General features: G+C 40.9%; 2 long non-coding RNA genes across 2 annotated transcripts; one reads left to right on the top strand and one right to left on the bottom strand.

Annotated features, from left to right (window-relative positions):
- The first annotated feature begins 2,210 nt into the window (after nucleotides 1-2,210).
- LOC122066973 lies at nucleotides 2,211-2,642 on the top strand. The gene is made up of 2 exons (XR_006136538.1): nucleotides 2,211-2,346; nucleotides 2,452-2,642. It is a non-coding gene; the product is annotated as an uncharacterized LOC122066973 (long non-coding RNA).
- Nucleotides 2,643-2,678: 36 nt separating this feature from the next.
- LOC122066972 lies at nucleotides 2,679-4,212 on the bottom strand. Its single transcript, XR_006136537.1, has 2 exons — nucleotides 3,570-4,212; nucleotides 2,679-2,996 (listed from the first exon to the last, which is right to left on the bottom strand). It is a non-coding gene; the product is annotated as an uncharacterized LOC122066972 (long non-coding RNA).
- Between the last annotated feature and the right edge of the window lie 18,318 nt (nucleotides 4,213-22,530).

Genomic DNA, 22,530 nt, shown 5'->3' with positions numbered 1-22,530 from the left:
CTTGGTTAATGCTACTTACTCAAAAATGTGAGACTTAAAACTATCACCTTTTAGAAGGGAGCCCCAAGCACCAGAAAAAAGCAATTAAAACTGAATTAGAGAAATCTAGATCTCTCCTGATTCAAAGTGGAAGATGTCCTGGTCTAATTCAACAAAGCAAAATTGTCATAAAAAACTTCCTTAATTCCCAATTAACTCTTACCAGTCGGTCGCAAATTTTTCATCAACTAATGAGATGAACTTTTGCATTATCCTCTTCTTTCAACCTTTAAAACTTCCTACTAAGTCGTCTATCTCTTGAGAAATGCAAAGAGAATTACATGAGTAAAAAAATTCATTATAGGAAATAAGGTAGACATATATATATATATATATATATATATATCATTTTGCAGTAGAGAATTGAGGAAATTATAAAACTTAAACTTTTTCTCTCATCTTATCAATAATAAGAGTGACGCTGTTTTCTTAGATTCTCAAAGAGAATTGACTTCCCAATTTTATTGGAATTGATATTTTACATTTTTATCGACTTAACTAGAGATATTGATGAATTAAATGAGATTTAATATATTTCTAAATCATAACAAATTTTTAAATCAAGTATTATTTAGAGATGCAATACACTATCGAAGGCATCTTGACATTAGTAATGAAGGCTCAAGATTGGTCTACCAAGCAATCTGGTTGAATACTGCAAAACAACTTTGTGGGTCTAGCCCATTGTAAAATGATATACAAGCTCATGGTTAGAAAACCTATAACTAGGTCCGCATTTAGTAGGTAAAATGTGGTATGAAAGCTAGGCATGACACTAGCGACCATAACCCATCATAGCCCTCAGTTTTTTCGAGTTCTGTCCAAGATTGGCCCTATTAATATGAAATGGACTGTTTCTTGCTGTTTTCGTATTTGTGGCTTTTAATTATCATACTGGTCTAGGGTCCAAGATGTATATGATGGTCTTTCATTTTTCCTACTACCTTAATAAAATAATTATTTTTTATCCTCATTCAATATATTTTTTGTTCAGGAGTATTTTCTTTTAAGAATAGGATTGTGGCATAACATCGCAAATGCATGCATCACTAGAAAAGAGATGGAGGATTACAGTTTCCAGAGGGTTAAGAAGCACAATAAAAAATATAGAAAACTATACAATCGAGTCAACGATTTACCAGGTAAGTTACAGTCTTTGTTATATAAGAGAATAAAAATAAATACAATCAATAAACCTTTTCATGGTAAATCTCCTGTTTTCTCACTATATTTTTGAGGAGAGAAAAAAAAAATTATTTAAGAACAAGCTTCATTTTGTTTTACTTCCCTACAGAACACAAAACCATCAAAGGGCAGGAGGACGTGAGTTCGAGAGAAGAGTTCACCATGGCTCAATGGTAACCATCGGCGAGGGAGAAAACACTTTCCTCAACCGTCTGTGGGCAGTTTTCCGAGAGAAACCTATGGACAACAGAATCCACAGACGGGCATCGAAATGAGTATACAAAGCACGACGGAGAAAAAACGACGTAGGGTCCAGAATGACGCTTGGAAAACATAACATGCCCAGCAGAATATCTGGCAATCTTTTGGGGCCCCACGCTTGTTCTTCCTTTCGCCATGATCTAAAGGACTTGGGATGATTCTAGAGGTTAGTGTGAGAGCTGCAAGAAAGAATTCACAAGTCTGCAAATTGTCCGAATGTAAATGGTAATTCACAAGTCTGCAAATTACCTTTGTTGGTATAACTATATAATGCGTAATGGGTCATTTAGGGCTTTTAGACTTACCTATTTTTCAACTTCACAGATGGAAAGGGACAAGGTCATGGAGAGTGGAACTGAAGCATAAGAAGGTCGATGGCCAAGTCTACATTCCAAGTGATTGGATTCAGATCTGTGCTACACATTACTTTTATCAAGGAAAGCATTTGTGCTTTACATGACTTGATCAAGGAAAGCGGTACCTGCACTTTTGAGCTCCCTCACAAAGGCATTGAGTCCTCCCTGTGCAGCCCAGTATCACCCATACTAGTAAATCGAAACCCCAACATCAAAGACACATTTGGTTCAGGTTTAAGAACCAACCGGATCCAACCAAACCAAACCAGACCAGACCATTTTCTCCCCATTTCCTCCCTTCCCCAACACGGACCTGGATCCTCAAAGGTTTTCCAGAGCTAATGCTAATAACTTTTTGAATGTGAAAGAGAAAAATCATTTTCTGAATCGAGAAGAGAAGACAGTAGTGCCGGTGCCAGAACCGTCAGCGGGTTCAGGATGAGCCATAGAAGCCAAGAGAGGAGAGCTATGAGGATCATAGAACCCTACTCGAGTCCTGGGAATGGTAAGAAACCGAAGTTCTAGAGATGGTGATGGTGGGCTTATTTGTCCATGCCTTGCTTCTTCAATGATTCTTTTTTCTTACAGCTTTGACTGAACCAAAATGCAGTAATTCAGATGATGGCCCTATAGAAAGAGAAGATAAGTTGCAGTAATCAAGACGATGGTCCCAGAGAAAGAGAAGATAAGTCCCTATGGGCATAGCTGTTATCTCGACCTTAATATTCTTCAAGAAACATCTTGGGAAAATTCTTTATACACAAGGCAATGAATTTTTTTGTTATGGTTTTTCCTTTTTCATTTTTTACTTATTTCTTTATAATTCAAATATATTTCTTTCTGGTCTAAATATTATATTGAGAATCCAAAAACTCACATGGCTAATTAACCTCATTATTGTAGTCTTACTCTTTTATCCTGATATACATCTTTCCCAATTCAAAAAATTGAATCAGTGGGAAATCTCATCCCACTTTAGAGAAACTTCATACCATACATCCAAACGGGGAAATATCTCCACCTTGGCGATCGGCGAACGACAAACTACGATCGAAGCTCCATCCTCTATATGAAGAAGAGCACTTGTGAAATTGCTGACAGATTAGTGCTCTGTATATGCCCAGTTGAGCTTGAGGTCAGATCAGAATCACCTCTCTAATTGAACATATCATAGAAGTCACTATTAGACAACATATTCATGGTTCTAACTATAGGCTACATGAATGTCTACTCAAATTTTCCCACATAAAACTTCTATTTCATACTTATTTGTGGTTGATGACAAGAACTCATGAAACAAGACACTAGAATGGCAGCCTTTGGCAATGATTATGGAATCCTGACTCCTAATCAAATTCCAACATCCCATTTGGCTTTGTGATCATACTCGAGAAGAATATAGAATCTACTTGGTCTGAAATATCAGATTCAGTTAGACGATTAGAACATAAGACACCAGATAACCCTTTCCCTGATATGTATGTATTTATCACCTTCCTTTTTTGTTTCTTGAATGCGCCCTTGTATAAATCTATACAGGAAAAACACCATCATAACAGAAAACATTTTGGCCTTATTTTGTTCTGCAATTAACTTGATTCATTAGTATTCACTACTGAAGACGAAGTCATATAGAATCACTAACCCCCATGAACCAAAATACAGAAAAAAGAAAGAAGGAACCAGAGAGAAACTCAAAACGAAAGGAGAGAGAAAGAAGGAGCGCACCTCACCATTGCTGTCGCCTACAACCCTCGCCTGTCGCCGGAGATGATGAACCCCATTTAGTTTTTTCTCAAACCCTAATCCCTAATCTCTTTAAAATTTGGGGGTTAATGGTATGTGAAGACACATAAGGGTAAAATAGGTATTTACATTGTGGTTGAATTACAAAAGCCTAACATCATCTTTTATAATTCAAAACTAACACCCCACTAACATCATTGTTATCTGACAGGGGAGGTGGACATAATTTCTGAAAACATAGGAGAAGGGGATATACTAAGAAAAAAGTATAGGGGAGGGAGATGTAAATTATTATTATTATTATTATTTTTTTTTTTGGAATCATTACATGCCATTTGGGCTTACTACCCCTCTTCTATTGCTCATGAAATTTATTGGGATTGTAATGATTGATCACGCTATCATTTTGACTCATGAAAGCATTTATCTTTGTATTTGTTTTGACTTTGCTTGAGGAATTTATTGATGGCCATGTTGAAGGTATATCCTCAAAGCAAAGTAGTGTAATTTTCAATTTTGCTAATGGCAATGTCAAAGATAAAACTGAAGATTCTATGTTGGTCATGTATTTTGGTCTAGGATGCCTAGACGGTAATCTTGTAAATTCCAGATTCTTTTGTACAATTTTGCTGATATTTAGTGAGGAACCAAAAATAAATAAATAAATAAAAAAAAAAAAAAAAAAACCCTAGTTTGATTGTAAGCCGATATTGGCCGTTGTAGGGAGCGATTTGGTTATGTTATTTGTATTCAAGTTATTGCAACTTCATTCGTAGGGGCTTGATTGAAGATTGGGGTAGTAACCCTTGTTTGTGTGGTTGCAAACAAACTGAAGTAGGGATTGTGAGTTCCTAGATGGTGATTGCCATAAAAAATTTGTAATGTATTGTGCAATATACAAAACCCTAGTTAAGATGGGTCAAAGTGGCCAAGTGGTTAGCACATTGATGCCACAACCTTGTAAGTCTCCCCGAGGATTAGTCGAGGTGCACTAAGCTGGCCTGCAGACCATGGCTAACATAAAAAAGAGAAACCCTAGTTAGGACATTGCACCGTGGAGTAGGCACATTGTCAAATCATGTAAACCATTGTGTCTTGTACTTTATCTACTTTATGCAATTGTATTGGAGTGCGTTTGAATGCATGATGGATGTGGCTTGGAGGCCTAACCATTCTGTTCGTTGTGAGACTAGGGTGCACATGAATTGTAGACTAGTAAATTGGGGTTCTCTAGCCAATTGGTGTTTGCGCATTATGTGACAAGTGGACAGTAAAGATCGAGTGTGTACATCAGTGCATAAGTGTTAGAAGTACAATACAGATTCAGTGAAGTGCATTTGGTGATTGTGAGCAACTGAATAGTTTGCAAATGTTTTGATGGTCATAAAAAACATGTGTTCCCTCTCATGTTTTTAATATGACATGTTATCAGAGACTAATACATTGTTCAAATTAATCATGCTCTAGTTGGGTTGCCATGATCATGACCTCACTAGGCTATTATTTCACCCCACAATATCTAAAGATCAATGTGACTTTGAAGAGTGCACGAAGGTTGTCGATACGAGCTGATTTTCTACAATATTACAATTACATAGAAAACAATTGGCATATAACAACTTTGATGAGTTTCCTTTCTCCTATATAGCTGCCACTAGAGTGTGGGTCGGCTTTTGTCAATATATTTCTTTAGATACTTAATGCACACCTTACATTACTTAAAGACCTCCTTTGTGATTGGTTATGTTTATGTGAATTGACAAAATTAGTTGAGGATAATGTGATCAATTGATCAATGCTCCTGAGGGCTGTATCCATACTTAGTTTTGTTCGTGACTGAAGTGGATTTTATACTAAGTATCTCTTTCGTTCATGCTCAAACACTATGAATGCAATACACCAATATAGTCATAGTTAAATCAATCGTTTGTGCACCAAAATCCTTAATGTAACAGTAACAATAAGGACCTCTTAGGTTTGGGGCTAATCGTAGGCTACCAATGAGAATCTTGTTCCATATTGACTAATAGTTACACACACAAGATTCCCTTTTGATCAAGTTTAATGTTCGCACATATATACACTTCCACTTGTGTCATGTGATCAACATCAAAGACACTACATGGTATGGCGACCATAAGAATGTAATTTCAATTCCAGTTATATCCTTAGCCTTGAACATGTTTAGGGTGTAAACCATAGACAAGAACAAGTCCATAATAATCATGCATACAAGAATATTAAATTTAATAATTTGATGGACACACATCCAAAATTGGAGGCATAGCTGCGGAAAAATGGAAAGGGTTATAATAAATCAAGAAGTAAATAATACGGAAACTAAATTTTATTACGCAATTGTATTATTCCAAGGATGTTACTACAATACGTACGCTGTCCCCATGGGAGATTGTGACATAATTGAGATGACTTTATGCTCTTTTGTTTATATGAAATAACCAAAAACTACCTAGTAAACAATAGGAGATGGAGATGGTGAGAAAGATGGTGGTGGTGGTGGTGGTGATGATGACTTGTAGTAATATGGTGGAGGTGGAGACCTGAGATGATAAGTAAGAGGCTGCACAACCGATGGCGGGACTGATGCTGGCAATGGGGTAGGAATTGGTGAGTTGCAAGGAGGTGGTGAGGGCTTGGTTGAGGGCAGATGAGGGCAGAGGAGAGTATGCAGATGGAAATGTTGAAGGTGGTCATTTGTAGTAGTAAGGAGGAGGAGGAGATGAACAAGAGGGCGAGGGTCGTGGTATATTCTTGTAATAAGAAGGTGGTGATCATGGTTTTAAGTATCTCCGATACTGATACGATACCCTTCGATACGTATCTTAAATTTAGTCGGCCGATACGATACACACCGATACGATACATTGAATTTTTTAAATCATTTCGTATCGATATATATCCTACAATACATACTGATATGCATCAATACACCACTAATACACATCGATACGATATGACATGCCTCAATAAGACTCTATGAAAAATATAAAATTGAGGTAAAATGTACGTTTCGGTATGTATTGGTACGTATCGGTGAGTATTGATATGTATCGATCGATACGTATCAGTATATATCAGCACGTATCGGTGAGTATCGATATATATATCGGTACGTATCGGTGAGTATCGATATGTATCGGCGCTACGGTCATATAATGGCCAATATAGGTAATTTTTCAGAAAAAAACGATTTTTTGAAGGGTTTTTGTTCCAAAGTTGCTGTCAGCCATATTTCTCTCTAACTAAAGTGGAAATCAAGGTTGGGAACAAGGATTTTACATCTATGGGACAACTACAGACCTTGAATTCTTAGTACGATACCCTCAATTTAGTGTTTATGCATAATACATATTATCAATAGCTTTTTTTAACAAGCTTTTTTTAACAAATTCTTTATGCAAAAGTGTTTAAAAAAAATTTTCCTATCCATTTATGTGTGTATCTTTAGCGTATCTTAGTGTATCTCCGATACAATACGATACCTTCCGATACGTATCTTAATTTTGGCCGACCGATACGACGACCGATACCGATACTTTAATCCTTGGTGGTGATGATGGTGACAATGGTGATTTATTATATGGAGGTATAGGTGATGGGGATGAAGGAGTTTGTGATGGTGATGGACTTTGTGGCTCATAGTAAGATGGTGAATGTGATGGTGGTGGTGATGGAGAAAGAGAAGGTGGTATAGTCTGTGAAGGTGGTGGTGGAGATTTGTAGAAATTGGTCATAGGAGGTGGTGTTGATGGTGAAGGAGATGGTGGAGATGGAGATGGTGAGAAAGGGGTAAAATAAGCTACATTTGCTGCAACATTTGTGGCCAAAGCAAACACCAAGAGAAGCCAAAGCTGTGCCATGTCTCCCAATACCTAGAACTTCCTCTAATGAAGATTAGAAAACAAATTGGATGATAACTTGAATTGCAGGCTAGCCCTTTTATAGTGATCAGTAACCCCATCTTTCAGGAAATCTATACTATGATCCCACCAAGCCTGTAGAAGCCAAGGGCAAGATGTGTCAAGTTTCCAGACTGGCCGGTCTGTTTGAGTGTTTGACCAGTATTGAGCCTGCATCATTACTATTCAATCCAGAAATGGCCCAAGTTCAAACCAGGTTCTGATGTTGGTTAGCCCATATATAAGAAAATCAAGTTGCATTTGAGTCTGTTGTCGGTTGAGTCTAGTTGGTCCCATGGTTCAAGTAAGCAACATCGGCAATGCCTTACTCACACGACCCCAACAAGAAATCCTTAAGAAAATAAAGCATGCTAATGGTGGTCATAGATCAGTTAATGTTTAATCTGTTGTTTGTTTCCATTGGTCACTATTCCAACACTAAAGTGTCCTTCTCAATCCCTAAACGATCTATCATAGATTTGATGGTGATGAGTAAGGCAACGAGAGTGTGTGAGTGTTCAGGGGAAGGGATGGCAACATATTAACAGAAGTTTCCCTTGCCAATCCAATAAAGTTGGAATCAGATTCATAATCGAATGGAATCGGAATTAGAATCAGCTCAATCCGATTTCCATTTCTCGAACCATGGTTGGTCTATGAAGTACCTATCCTTCTACTGATCCGGTTCAAAAATAATAGGATAGACCAGCCCCCTAATCTTGGTGAACTCGGATAGGTTGACTAGGCAGTCAATGGTCAAGAATTTGAAGGTCATAGCAAGTCTAGGGACGGAGGCGTGGGGAACTGGGCATGACTATTGGGTTCTGATCATGATCAAGTATTTGTAGGTCGTGCATAGCAAGTCTAGAGATGGAAACGTGAAAACTGGGCATGACTATGGGCTTCTGGTCGTCAATTTTTTCAAATGTAAGTGTCCAATAAATGTATGTGGGACCCACCTGGTTCCAACTGTGATTTTGTAAATTTAACTATTCGATTGGAATCTTTAATTTTCTCAATGTCTATGACATCATGATGTAGGAAGGTGCCTAAACAACTAGGTTTCTTATAAATGGTTACCCATGTGGACAAGGGGGTGGACTCAATAGGGTTAGATGGAGTTGGGATTAGTGGAGATCAACAAAATACATAACCTGCATGTAAGAAATACTTCACTGATAAACAGAGCAGCAACGAACAATATTAGTCTAGGAAGAAAAACAAATAAGCTACCTAAACTCAAGAAATGAGGAAGGGAACATGGCAGCATATATATTAGTTTGAGTGCAAATCAATCCAAGACACAATAAGATAAGTAAACAATGCACCTCATAAAATCAGTCAACTAGTAAAGAGAAGGACTAGTAGGGATTCCACAGAAATGAAGCAAGATTAGGCTTAAAAATCGATGGAAACAGTTTCAGGTTTCAGCAAAAAGGGATGAGGTAATAAAAGGGATTAAGTGGGGGGGGTATAGAAAGGGAAAACTACTTATCTTTCTATTGTTCATATCTGAGGAGAAGAGGAGAAAGTCAGGTCCTCCAAAATGTAGAAGTGCAGTCCACGCCGGTTATCGTAAGAAGAACAATGTGAAATCATGGCAGCGCTTGATGGATTGAGTATTGCTTGAGGGGGGTGCAGCAATCTTCAACAACTCATACAAATATCAGTGGTGCAGCACTAAAGAGGCAACCGAGAGGAGAGAGGGAGAGAGAGAGTCGTGAGAGGGATGGGAGGCGAGAAAGAGAGAGAGGGCGAGAATGAGAAACGAGAGAGAGACGTTGGCCTTTTTTTTTCTTCATTCAATAACCTTCATTAATTCCTTCGTGGCCAATGGCTTTACATAAGTAGGAAAAATAACTACAAAAAAAAAAAAAAAAAAAAGGAAAACAAACTAGGAAAATAATCTAGCATAAAAAAGAAGTTTCCTAATTGAACCCAACAACTTGGGGCAACTAGGAAGATATTATTCAGTTTCCTATTTTATTTCAAAGATCTAAAAATTAAAGATACTAGGAAAATAAACTAACTAATTAACAAAGTAGTGGGGTCCACACAATCTGGACGATAGGAGAAAGAGAGAAAGAGACCAGCAATAGTCTCTTTCCTCACTCTCACTGTAGACTAAGGCTAGTCGACCTGCAAGCTTCTTTCTTCTAGTTTCCTTCTATGAGGCCATCTTCTAGCCAAATAGAATACAAACATGGTTAGTGTAGACATCCAATTTTGTCACCCTTCTCCGGCTATGATAAAATGTGGATCTTGGATGCGACTTCTAACTTTCGATGAACAAAAGATGATGGACTAAGAAAACCCGAAAACATTCCCCTACCCACAACCCTAAAAACCCATGTGTGGGAGAGAAGAGGGTCCAATTTTAATTTTCTATATATGAAGGAATCTGGTCAAGATGACCATATAGATAGATAGTGCTCGAAAATACAATTTTGACAATATATGGCACGTCAAAATCGGACCAACGGATCTTCCGCAATCATCCCTGAAAAGTACACTTTCCTGCACGTATGCCGCGCACGCGGACAGTCCCGCTGAAAACCTGGAAAAATCACCTACCTACCCCAAACACCCTAAAATTCATCCCCTACCTACCCAAATAATCCAGAAACACTCCCAAACCCGAAACTCTGGAAATCCCCACACGGGAGAAAAGAGGATCCAATTTTGACTTTTTATATACGAAGGAATCTGGTCAAGATGACTATACAGATGGATAGTGCTCGAAAATACAATTCCAACGATATATGGCATGTCAAAATCAGACCAGAAAATCTCCCATAATCGTCACCAAAAAAACCCATAATCGCACACGTGCTTGCTGCCCTTGGTTGCTGCCCAGGGTAGCAACACATGGTGCCAGCCTGCTATGCACCCCAAGCCATGCCCAGCCTACCATGCTATGAGCCCAACAGACTTGCGCCCTTGCTAGCACAGGCCTGGGCCTCACGGGCACAAGCCTGCACCCCTGCCCTACAGCCTGTGTGCTGGCCAGCAGGTTAGCCCATGCATGTGCACGTTGTTTGCTGCCCATGCTTGTTCCCACCTATGCCATGTTACTCACCCAGCCTGTGCCCACCTGTGCCATGTTGCCAACCCATTTTTTGCCCACCTATGCCACACTGGCCGCACCCCCTCTATGCCCAATTTGTGCCCACCTATGTGCCCAGTTCACACTCACATGCAACTACCCGCATGCCATGCGTCGCACACCAATGACATTGCCCTCATTGCCTGCCCTCCCATACTGACCATGCCCCATGCACTTTGGCCCAATCTCATGCGCTGCCATCAATGACCGAGATTGATATTCTCCTGACCTTGTTGGTGAAGAAATTCCCTCTTCACCCACTCAAGACCAAAGAACCCATTTTTACTAAGGATTCTCTCTCCTAAAAAACCCCTTTTTACCCATTGTATAAAAGTCCTCTTCACCCATTTTGGTCCGAGTGCCCCTTTTTATCCATTGTATAAAAGCCCACTTCACCCACTTTATGCAAAAACCCCATTTCGTCTGTTGAATAAAGATGTTCCCTCTTTCCCATTGGCCGAAAGAGCCTATAAATACCTCCCCTCCTTTGGATTTTACACACTAAATAGCCCCACCTCACTCCATAGTAGTGAAGCTCTGCCCTCTCTCCTCCCCTCCCCTTCTTGAGTTTCTTCGGGTCTTCGGATCGATCTTTATCAAGATCCAAAATCTTGTTCGGATCTTTGAAGTGTTCTTTGGGACTTTAAAGATCTTCAATCCAAGTTCTTAGTCCAATCTAGTTTTTGCCAAAAGTAGTGTGTTCTTCAATCCCCTCCTTTGAGTTTACCAGAAATAGAAACTCCCCTTTGAGGTTCTTTGGGTCTACAAAGAGATCTTTGTTAAGATCTAGAACCCTAGTCGGATCTTCAAAGTGTTCTTCGGGACTTTGGAGATCTTCAATCAATTTTTAAGTCAATCCGTTTCTTTCCAAAAATAGTAGTCCTAGTAGAAGCCCTGTCTGAGTGCCCCTGGAATCTTTATAGAAATAGCCATTCCCTGCAGAAGCTCTGCCGAAGTGCCACCTCATCCTAAATCTAGAAATAGCCTTCCCTAGCCGAAGCTCTATCGAATCGAAATCCAAAAATAGCCTTCCCTAGCCCAAGCTCTGTCCAAATCCAAACCCAAAAGTAATCGTTCCTAGCCGAAACCCCGTCCAAATACCATCATAATCAGCATCTCTCGAAGGAAGTTAGAGATCAAGACCATCTTCTCCTGAGCTAGGAGAAACAAGAAAAATAGTTTGAGCTGGTACTAATCAGGGGCCCACCCCTCTTGATCCAAAATAGGGGTTAATTTCAAGTATAATTTCTCAACCAACTTGTCATAATGTAGACTTTATATAGACCTTGTTTTAGTGTATATAGTAGTTTGAATTCAATTAATGCATATATGTGTGATAACTTAACCATGCATGTGGAATAGTAATAATTGTGGAAAACGTTTGTTCTTAAGCATCTAATAGGAAGACCGGTTGAACCTGGTAGATTGGGTGCCTAACATGTTCCCAATTCTGTAACTTGACACTTACCCTAAATCTCGGGACCAGATCAACTTTCGGGCCATTTTCTCAGGAATCGGGCCCACCCCCAGGTCCTAGGCCCATAATCCTAGGTGGCGACTCCAAACCCCATTTGTATGATCCTGATCCCCATATTGGACCATCATCAAACCCCCATCTCAGATGACTAATTTCATACTCTTATGAAATAGGCCTCTATGTATCTCCGAGTGGCAATACGGCAGTGTGGGGCCCCTAAGCAAAGCACACACAACACGAACCCTTCCCCTCACATGAAAGAGAAAGAGAGGAGAGAGGGTGGGATGCAAGTCCTTTTACCCCCAAGGGAAGAGAGACATTAGTCCATCTCCGGCCGCTACCCTTACAGCTGGGTCTTGCGTCTACGTTGTTGGTACACGTGGATGTCCCCATCAACTCTCCTCAGCTTAGAAGAATTCACCTCTGGTGAATTATAACTCATATAGTACTCAACCAGATCTGGATTTAGTTGTTGGATTTCTTATACTATGATCCAAGTGTTGTCAATTTTGGGGCATCCATGCCATTTGACCAAGAACTCTCTAGAACCTCCTTTATGTGTGGATACAATCCTCTCATCAATGATTTTCTTAATTTCTTCAGTTCTCCTCGTCACCTTAGGTGCAGGTGGTAAGGAGGTGGGGGGAAGGGGTTGGCTTGGTTCAACAGTCTCAGCAAGGGTGAAAAGGAAGTCCTCAAGGTCATCAGGGTAAAAGGGGGTAATGGTAGAGACACCATGGTAAGGGACAAGATCTTCCACATAAAAAATGTTGCTGGTTTCCATGCTAGCTAGTAGATCAAGTACATAAGCATTGGCATATATCCTCTTAAGTACTTTGAAAGGACCAGTACTACGAGCTTGCAATTTGTTGCTTTTCCCATAAAAAAACACTGCGGCTTGATTCTAACCATCACCATATCTCCCTCTTGAAACTCTTGTAGCCTTTTATACACATCTGCCTTTGACTTGTATTGATCGTTGCTCAGTGCTATCTGTCTTCTTATACCTGCATGCAAATCATATATGTGCTGAGCAAAATATTCAATTGGCGGGGAGATCCTAAAACTGGACACAACTGAGACAAGGTCTATGGGCGCTTGGGGCTAATATCATGAACAAATCTCAAAGGGTGACAGACTAGTTGTACGGTTCTTAGAGCTATTATATGCAAACTCGGTCTGGCTAAGGACTTGATCCCATCTAGTAAAGTGTTCTCCTATGAGGCAACGAAACAAATTTCTCAGACTCCTATTGACGACCTCAGTTTGCCCATCAGTCTAAGGGTGGAAGGCGAAAGAGAAATATAGCTTAGTGCCCATCATCCACCATAGGGTCCTTTAAAATGACTAATGAACTTAACATCCCTATCAGACACTATGGTGAGCGGTAACTTAAGGTACTTGACAACGTCATTAAATAAAAGTTTGGCTACTATGGATGCATTAGAGGTCTTGGAGCATGGAATGAAGAGGACCATCATCGAGAAGCGATTTACAACTGTAAACAGAATCATGGCCTCTCACAGTTTTTGGCAGACCAAGCACAAAGTTTATGCTAAGGTCTTGCCAAGGGGCATGGGGAATGGGTAGGGGAGTGTACAATCTTGTGTTCTGCTTTTGTTGTTTAGCAGTTTGACACAAACCTACACTGACTCACAACTCTAGCAACATCCCTCTTTAGTCCTGGCTGAAGGAATCAGTCCTCAAAGAGGGTGATGGTTTTATCTCGATCGAAATGGCCAACAACTCCTCTAGCAAGAAATTCCCAGATCAAGAACTCTCGGAGTGAGGTCCTGGGAATGCACAACTTGCTTCCTTTAAAAAGGAAGTCCTCTTGAAGTAGGTAGTCTAAGCGACTGACAGGGTTACCTCCACTCAAGAAAGTGAACAACTCACTAAAATCAGGACAGGTGAGGTACTGGTCCTTGACTCGCTCAAATCTTACAACATCTACACTCACAGTCTAGAGCAACACACTAGCCTGACTCCTAGCATTTTTGCGACTGTGGAACATGTTTACTCAGCTTAGTGCATCTGCAATGGTATTCTCAACACCAGGTCTATGTTTGAGTACAACAGTGTACTCTTGGAGAAACTTGACTGACTTAGCATGTCTCTGGTTTAGTTGCTTTTGGGCGCTCAGGTATCTTAGAGCCTAATGCTCAAAGAATAGCACAAATTCTTGCGGTAGAAGGTAATATCGCCAATAGTGCAATGATTGGACAACCGCGTAGAATTCTTTGTTGTATGTGGAATATTATTGCCTAACTTCATTAAGCTTCTCACTAAAGTTGGCAACAGGGTGTCCTTCTTCCCCTAGGACACCACCTATTCCAGCACCAAATGCATCACAATTCACTTCAAAGACCTTAGAAAATTCTGGGAGGCATAGGATGGGGCCTCTGTCATTAACTTTTTAATTTCATTAAAGGTCTTTGTAGCACTCTTAATCCATTGAAACTCCTTTTTCATGCAATCTATGATAGGAGACATAATGGAACTAAACCGGTAAATGAACCTCCTGTAGAAAGTGGCTAAGCTATGAAAACTTCACACTTCATGGACATTAGTTGGCTCAGGCCACTCTACAATTGCTCTCACTTTCTCAGGGTTAGCAAATACTCCCTAGGCTGACACGACAAACCCTAAGAAGATGATTTGATCATTCATGAAGGTGTATTTCTTGAGGTTGCATAGAGTTTTTCTTGTAATAGCACATGAAAAACCTTCTATTAGTGATCCAAGTGGGAAGATGGGGTCTTACTGTAGATGAGGATGTCATCAAAGTAGACCATTAAGAACTTGCCAATGAATGATTGAAGCACTTGATTCATTATCCTCAAGAAGGTGCTAGATGCATTTGATAAGCCAAACGGCATGACTAAGCATTTGAAAAGCCCATCCTTCATCTTGAAGGCTGTCTTCCACTCATCTTCAAGCCTAACCCAAATTTGGTTGTTCTCGCTCTTGAGATCAATCTTCGAGAAGATCGATGAGTTGGCCATTATATCAAACATGTCATCAAACCTAGGGATAGGGAACCTATACTTGACAGTGATCTTATTGATGGCCCTACATCAACACACATATACCAAGTGCCATCTTTCTTTTGCGTGAGCAAGGTAAGTACCATACATGGGGTAAGGCTTTCCCTAATAAATCCCTTCTGTAATAGATCATCCACTTGCTGTTTGAGTTTGGTGTGCTTTTTGAGATTCATTCGGCAATGGGGCAAATTTGGGGAAGAGGACCCTGGAACTAAGTCACTGGCGTGCTGGATGTCATGCATAGGTGGTAACTCATTAGGTAGTTCCTCAAAGAATAATCTCTTAAATTTCCTCAACAAGTGTTGTACCTCTCTAGGAGCCTCAGTGAATATGCGTGACCTATCGGTATTACTCTGTTGCACCCATGCCCTGACCCGATCTAATTTGAACTGTTGTGATAGTTCTCAGACTGGAGATTGGGAGTACAATCGGGTTTTGGCTCATGATCGCCCATTACCGAAGGGGAAGAGATGACTCCACATGTTCGTGAATTACGTGCCAGTCCATTTGGAGGAGATTCGTACCTCTTGATCCTAGACGTTAAGTGACCTGACGCCCCACACATGAATCCTGACAAGTGTCGACATTATCGGAAGACTATGAGCACGACTGAGGGTAACTACCTATGTGAGACTAATTGGAGGACAATAAATATTCAAGATAGTAAGTTGTCTTAACCACCAAAAATAAGCCATTGGAAATAGCAAGGGCCTGAATCCGGTGACTATTTTCGCTGACCAAACAAGCTGCTGTCAAGGTTTCGATGCCCATGGGTCCTGCCACTCGCATCGTAGACAGTTTTGGATGATCCCAAATCATCCTTCACATCTTCCTCATGACATGAGAAATTTATAGACCTAAGTAGTCGGGTCCTCATGCCCTAGAAGTCGGATTAACCTGATCAGACCGAATAGGGTTCAACCAAATGGGCCTAAGGACCAACTTAACTCATAATTAGAAATGAGGAATTCATTTCTTCTCATTTCACTTGTGCTCAACGTAAGAGAGGAAAGAAAGGAAGAGCAAGAAGAAGAAGAGGAAGAAGAGGAAGAAGAGGAAGAAGAGGGGGGAAAGGACTTACCTTGGTGCCGGCTGCCTCCTCGTTGTCAGAATCCCTGCCGGAGGTAAGTACAATCTCTTTTACTACTCTCTCTCTTCATTTTGACTTAGGTTAAGCTAGTTTTTGATGGAATCTTGGTGCTCAAATTATGTTGAGCTCGGGGGATGCGTATTTCATGTCCTCAGTGCTATTATCGAGCTCAAACAGAGTCCGATGAGCTTCGGTAACAAGATTGGCCAATTGACCAACTAGGGTTTCGATCGTTCGATCAACGTATCTCCCAAATGGCTCGATGGAATTGGAATTTTATTAGCTTAAAATGATGTTAGGAATATCCCCTACAAACTCCATAGAATAAATCCTGGTGATCAGGCCCGAGCCAGAAAGCCCCAAATCATACAGGCAGTTCTGTACTGCCACTGAAAGCAAGCCATCGAAAACATTGGGCCTGCTTCCGGTGTGCTCTTTCTGGTGAACCCCTGAACCTTAGGAGCTCTCTGCCACCTCCACCGGAAACAACATTGATATTTTTGGTGGAAGTATGTTTTCGGTGGGTATTTCTAGTGACATTACTGTCATTGATGGACTTTATCTGTACCCTTTGGGGGAGACCCATATGAGCCCCTCCCGATATTTTCGACACGTATTGATGTACGGTTGCCTTTGTCTCTAGGACAGTGACTTGCACATACCCTGAAGTCAGAATTGAGTTGATCGATCGGTGGTCGTACTTAAACCCTAACACACACGAACGTAAACAAGGTGAGGGATGGTTACTTTTATTTTGAGAATGTTTACTTATTTAGAATTGCTCACATGCGTAGATTCTTATATGTTTAATTATATTGTTCGCATGATGATGATGGTATGCTATGACATGTTATATTTTTATTGAATCAATATGAAATTTTATGGATATGTATAGCGGGATCCGATTTAGCCGAGGTGGTACCGGTACCGTAATCATCGTGTGTTTGTTGTATGCATGAGATGGAATCCGGCATAGCCGAGGTGGTACCGGTGCCATAATTGTAGTATGTATTTTGTATTCATGCATTGATTATGTGCATTAGAGTTAATTGTAGCCGTGAATTACACCTTGTGGCCGATGTGTTATCGGTATCGTGTGCTTCGGAACTACATTTAGAAATGGATATGCTTTGGTGTTGTGCTGTACATACTCAACTATTATATGCATGCTAGATTAGATAAATGGTCGCAGGTTACACTTTGTGGCCAATGTGTTACCTGTATCGTGTGCCCCGAGACTGTTCTTGGAGATAGATTTCACTTTTTGGCCGATGTGTTACCAGTATCCTGTAATTCATACTAATTGTATCATTATGAAGGCATGTAGAATAATTGTGGTTAGGTATCACTCCCTATGCTATGAACCCTTCCAACAGGGGTTAAGGTGTTGGATAACCCATTGTGGTATGTTCAATGTGCCTTTCTGGAATACCACACCCATGGTACGATGTGATTGTTGTTGGAGGCAGAAACTTGTCAGGCGTGGCTGATGATTGGTATCGGGGCCATGACAACTAAGAGGGGATTATCAGGGATTTTCTGGGTGACCCATGGACGTATACAGGGATCGACAGGCTTTTATTCATGGCTATGATTTGTATCCTTGCGTAGTCGATGGCGGTTCCAAGACGAGGGATACAGCCTAATGTGCCGTAGTGGCATTTACCAGATTTAGTTGCATTGTTAGGTGGATAATAAAATAAATGAACTGCATTACGAGCATCATGGACTATGTGTTTAATTTCTGTTATCATGCATCATAAATTATTACTACAATTGTTTTGCTTGGATGTGCTTGAACCCCACCCCTCACTGAGCGAGTTAGAAAGCTCACCCCACGTATTCACCCGTTTTTAGATGATGATGTAGGTACTGTGGTGCCGATGGTGTGTCACTCTGTATCCTCTGGCCCAGAGTATGGTGTGAGGGACTGGTGGATACCAGAAGTGAAGGAGCACGATCAGGACTGTGCTTGCGACCACTGTGCTTACGCTACACCATAAGATTGTACATCATATTTTTTGATACTTTTGATATAAACTGTGGATTGTATAATTTGGAATTTATATTTATGATTCTTGGATAATTATAACAGAATAACTTGGTTATGGATATTGTATTATCATTAGATATTTCTCTATTTTATTGATGATTCAGCTATTATACTCTGATTCCGCTGCTTTTGGTTGGTTTGTGATGTGAATTGTGAAATATTAAGGTACTTTGATAAGAGATCCTAGTAGGTTTATAGGATAAGTACATGTCTTACTCACACCACCAGTATGCCCACTGGTAAGTTAGGTCTACTGAAAGTGGGATGTAACAGCTATGGTATCAGAGCGCGGTACTCTACCTTAACTTACAATCTCAATCAAACCATGACTTGGGGAAATTTAGGATTTAAAAATAAATATCTTAAAGATAACAATAATAGAATTGCACAAAGTAGGAGACAAGCATGGGTGTCAAAGACGTTCATTAGATAAAGAACTTGATTACATAGCTTACACCTTTTTCATTAAAAAAATAAATAAATAAAATATTGAAATCGTAACTAGCCTAAGTCTAGGAAACTCAAATAACTGAAGCAAATGACAGAAAAGATAATTCAAGTATAGTCTAGAACATAAAATCTCAAGAGAAAGCATAAACTAAGAGAAAATCCTAAAACTACAGTGGCAACATGCCACCATTGTTGCTGATCTTGCTGCTACTGCTGGTGCTGTCCTTAGCCTTAAGCCTGGTTCAGACTATGTGTTCTTGGAAGTAGCATCAGTATGGTGAGGTGGAAGACCATCGCCTGCATCTATGCCTCTAGGGAGGCCACCCTATTGTCCATAAGACAATATTTCCTATCCATGCTTTCAAGGCAGTTGTCTATGCTCCTCAGCAATGTTGTATCAGTGTCCGGGCGGGCCATCACATCGTTGAGACCATAAGGCCAAGCACCCATGGTGCCCTGGGAAGTGGAAGCTACCCTAGAACCCATAGCCTGTGGGTTAGGTGGTGGGACACCCCCAACCCCAATAGCTCCTCCCCCTACACCACCAGCACCTCTACCAATGCCTCCACCAACATCACTAGCACCGGTGCCAACATCACTGGCAATGCCACCCAGCTGACCCTCTATCTCCATAGGCTGCTCATCCTCCTCCTCAGTAGGTGATACCTTATCCATGTCTAGAGTCATCTTCCTTAGGTAGTCTTCGTTGAAATTTATCACCTCATCACCCTCCAAATTCACCCCAAAGCGAAGGAAGATGTCTATTAGTATCCTTCCATAGCATAAATTCCCAACTGTGTGATCCCCTCCCTCCAACCGAGTTACCATGGTCCACATCAGAAGGTAGGGAAGACGTATCTCCACCCCCATGTACACGCAGTAAGTCACATAGGCATGCAATAGAGACACCTCATCATAGTGCCCACAGGTGGGGAGAATGTTTAGCTGGACTGCTTGGCAAACAACCTTTGGAGTAGCAAGGTAGTTGGTTGTGCACTCCCAACCATAAGCATTCTTGGTCAATATGTTGTTTACCTCTTGAAGAACATCTGGTCTCTAGAAATCATAAGCTGGAGTTCAAGGAGGACAGTAAACCAGATCCCCTGTGTTGTCAACCATCAGAAGGTTGGCCAGTTGCCTCATATCAAAGGAGATCAAGACCCCCTTTCACATAAGAGGTGATTCGCATCTCCTTAATGCCTTGGTTCATGCACTGGAGGTTGGAGTAAAATAGTCTCACCAACCATGGGTAATACTTCTTATTGGGTTTCAAGATGCGGTACCACCCAATAGCCTGAAAGAGTTAACAGAGGTGGAACTGCTAAAAATCACTCATCCTCAAATATTTCCTCAGGTCCATATTACGGTACTCGAAGCTTTCCAAACAATCTTGCTTGGCCACAGAGCAAGACAGAAGAGGGTTGTACTGTGCCTCTTCAGGAATTTCTTACTGCTCTTATGCAACGGCGTGGTGAGTATAAACACGGCATCCAGATATACTTGCAATATGATTCCTAATGATTCAAAGAGTAAAACCTAGTTTAGGAGATTGAAACAATGCTCACAGAGAAAAGAATCTCAAAACTGGGTCAGAGAAGGAATAAAACGTACCTTGGATGCATAGATGCCATCGGTCGATAGCAAAGTCGTAAGAAAAAGGTGTGGAATGAGTTGGAAAACCCTCCTTGGTTGTTTCCTCTCCTTTGCAGGTTAGATTAGGGTTTTATGAACTAAACCCCAATCCTGAGCCTATTTATAGAGGTTTTAGGTCCACCGGAAATAACCCACCGGATACACTAGACCTACTTCCGGTGTTTATTTTCGGTGAGAGAAAAAGTCCAAGGCTACTCTCTGTTTTGGTCACCAAAAATAAGATTGATATTTTCGGTGAACCATTCTATATTTTCGATGAAAATGGCCCCTGCTTTCGGTGAACTATTTTGGAAATAAATTTTTTTATTTTTTCAATCTTTATTATTATTTATTTCCCCAATTATGTGCCCCTTTATGATATGCATACGATCGGATCCCGATATTATGGACCCCACTTATGCATGCTCCAACCCCAATTTTACCTTATGTATACATATGGGACCCTCTATGTATGCATGTGTTCTAATTACACCTTGTATATGCATGTGAACTAATCTGATTCCTCCACAGGAATCATGTCATGCCGGAACACTCGGTCCTGATCCTAGACACGCCCGTCACCTCCCGCTTCCCCTACACAAAATCAGGGTAGACCCCGTAATGCACCCCCAGCTCCACCAATACTTACGACTCATGATGTGGCATCCATTATAGATAATATGATGCAGGGAATTGAGGAAAGATAAAATTAGTTTATGGCCAAGATCAATAATAGGATCTAAGCAGTAATGGAAGCCCGTAATGCACCGTCTGCACCCCCTACTCCATCGACACCCATTTCAGTACCCACTAGATTGGCTACCCTTCAAACATCAGGCGGGGCACAAGTGCATGGGCAAGGGCAACGAAATGTACATAGGCATGTATATGACCTGGCACCGGGGCAAGCCCACTCATATGTAGAGTGCTGGACAGACCGAACGAAGATGATAGAGAAATTTTAGTGGCTTAGGCCTCCATGCTTCTCAAAGGTGGGCCAACATCCGTTGTATCCATCAAGATATATTAGTGGCATGGAAAAGGTGTTTAGGCTAATAGGCTACACCGATGAGTAGAAAATGTTTTGTGTGGGCTATCAGTTGCATGAGGCTGATGATTAGTAGAGTGCTACTGAGCCCATTCTGAGGGTGGGTAACCCAAACCCTACTTGGGCAGACTTCAAAAGGGCCTTCTTTGAGAACTATTTCCCGAAAAGCATCCAGGATAGGAGAGAGAGTGAGTTCTCCCAGTTGGTACAAGGTTCCCGATTTGTGCTCAAGTATTAACAATGTTTTGAGGAGCTATTCCATTTTTCTCTTGAACATCTCCGAAGTGATAGAGCTAAAGCTAAGAAGTTTGAGAAAGGGTTGATGCTAGGTATTGGGTCAACTATAGTTGGGTTGAAACTACAGATTTATGCTAAGGTGGTCCAAGTGGTCAAATCCATTAAAGACTGGCATAGAGATAATTTCTTAGCCCAGCAGGGAATGGAAAATAGGCCAATAGGGTCCACTGACTCTAGGGGAGGTAGTTAACCTTTCCGAGTGCCTTATATTAACCCAACTTCAATACAGTTCAGAAAGTCCAAAGCTAGTCAGACTTCCCAGCCTTCCTATTCTAGTGTTGTATCTTAGTCTGTGGGATCGAGCCCAAGGTGTGTTTATTGCAATCAATCAAGCCATCTAGCAAGGATATGCCCCCATCGGAGGCTAGGTGATGCACCATATACTATGCCACCTAGGCCTTAGTAGACCTATGCAGCATCTAGACCAGCGTAGCCTCCACAAGGCCAAAGACCATAGGGCAGAGTGTTTTTTATGACCGTTGAAGATGTAGAGGCTACACCCGGTGTAGTGACAGGTACATTATTGATATCATTATTGCCTGCACTTGTGTTATTTGACTCAGGAGCCTCTCATTCGTTTGTGTTATTGGCATTTGCAAAGAAGATAGGAATTCCACCTAAAGGATTGACTCAGTGTTTGACAGTGAGTAACCCTACAAGAAGTGTAGTAGGTCTGAACTATTTGTATGACCCTTGTCTAGTGACCATAGGTGGACATGAGTTGAATGCTCACTTGATCGAGTTGGATATGACCGACTTCGATGTGTTTTTAGGAATGGACTGGTTGTCCACATACAGAGCCAGCGTGCTATGTGCAGAGAAG

Source organism: Macadamia integrifolia, unplaced genomic scaffold (genome assembly GCF_013358625.1).
Source record: "Macadamia integrifolia cultivar HAES 741 unplaced genomic scaffold, SCU_Mint_v3 scaffold2646, whole genome shotgun sequence".
Classification (NCBI taxonomy): domain Eukaryota; kingdom Viridiplantae; phylum Streptophyta; class Magnoliopsida; order Proteales; family Proteaceae; genus Macadamia; species Macadamia integrifolia.
Note: the sequence above shows the minus strand (reverse complement) of the source record. Positions and strands in the feature narration are given on the sequence as shown.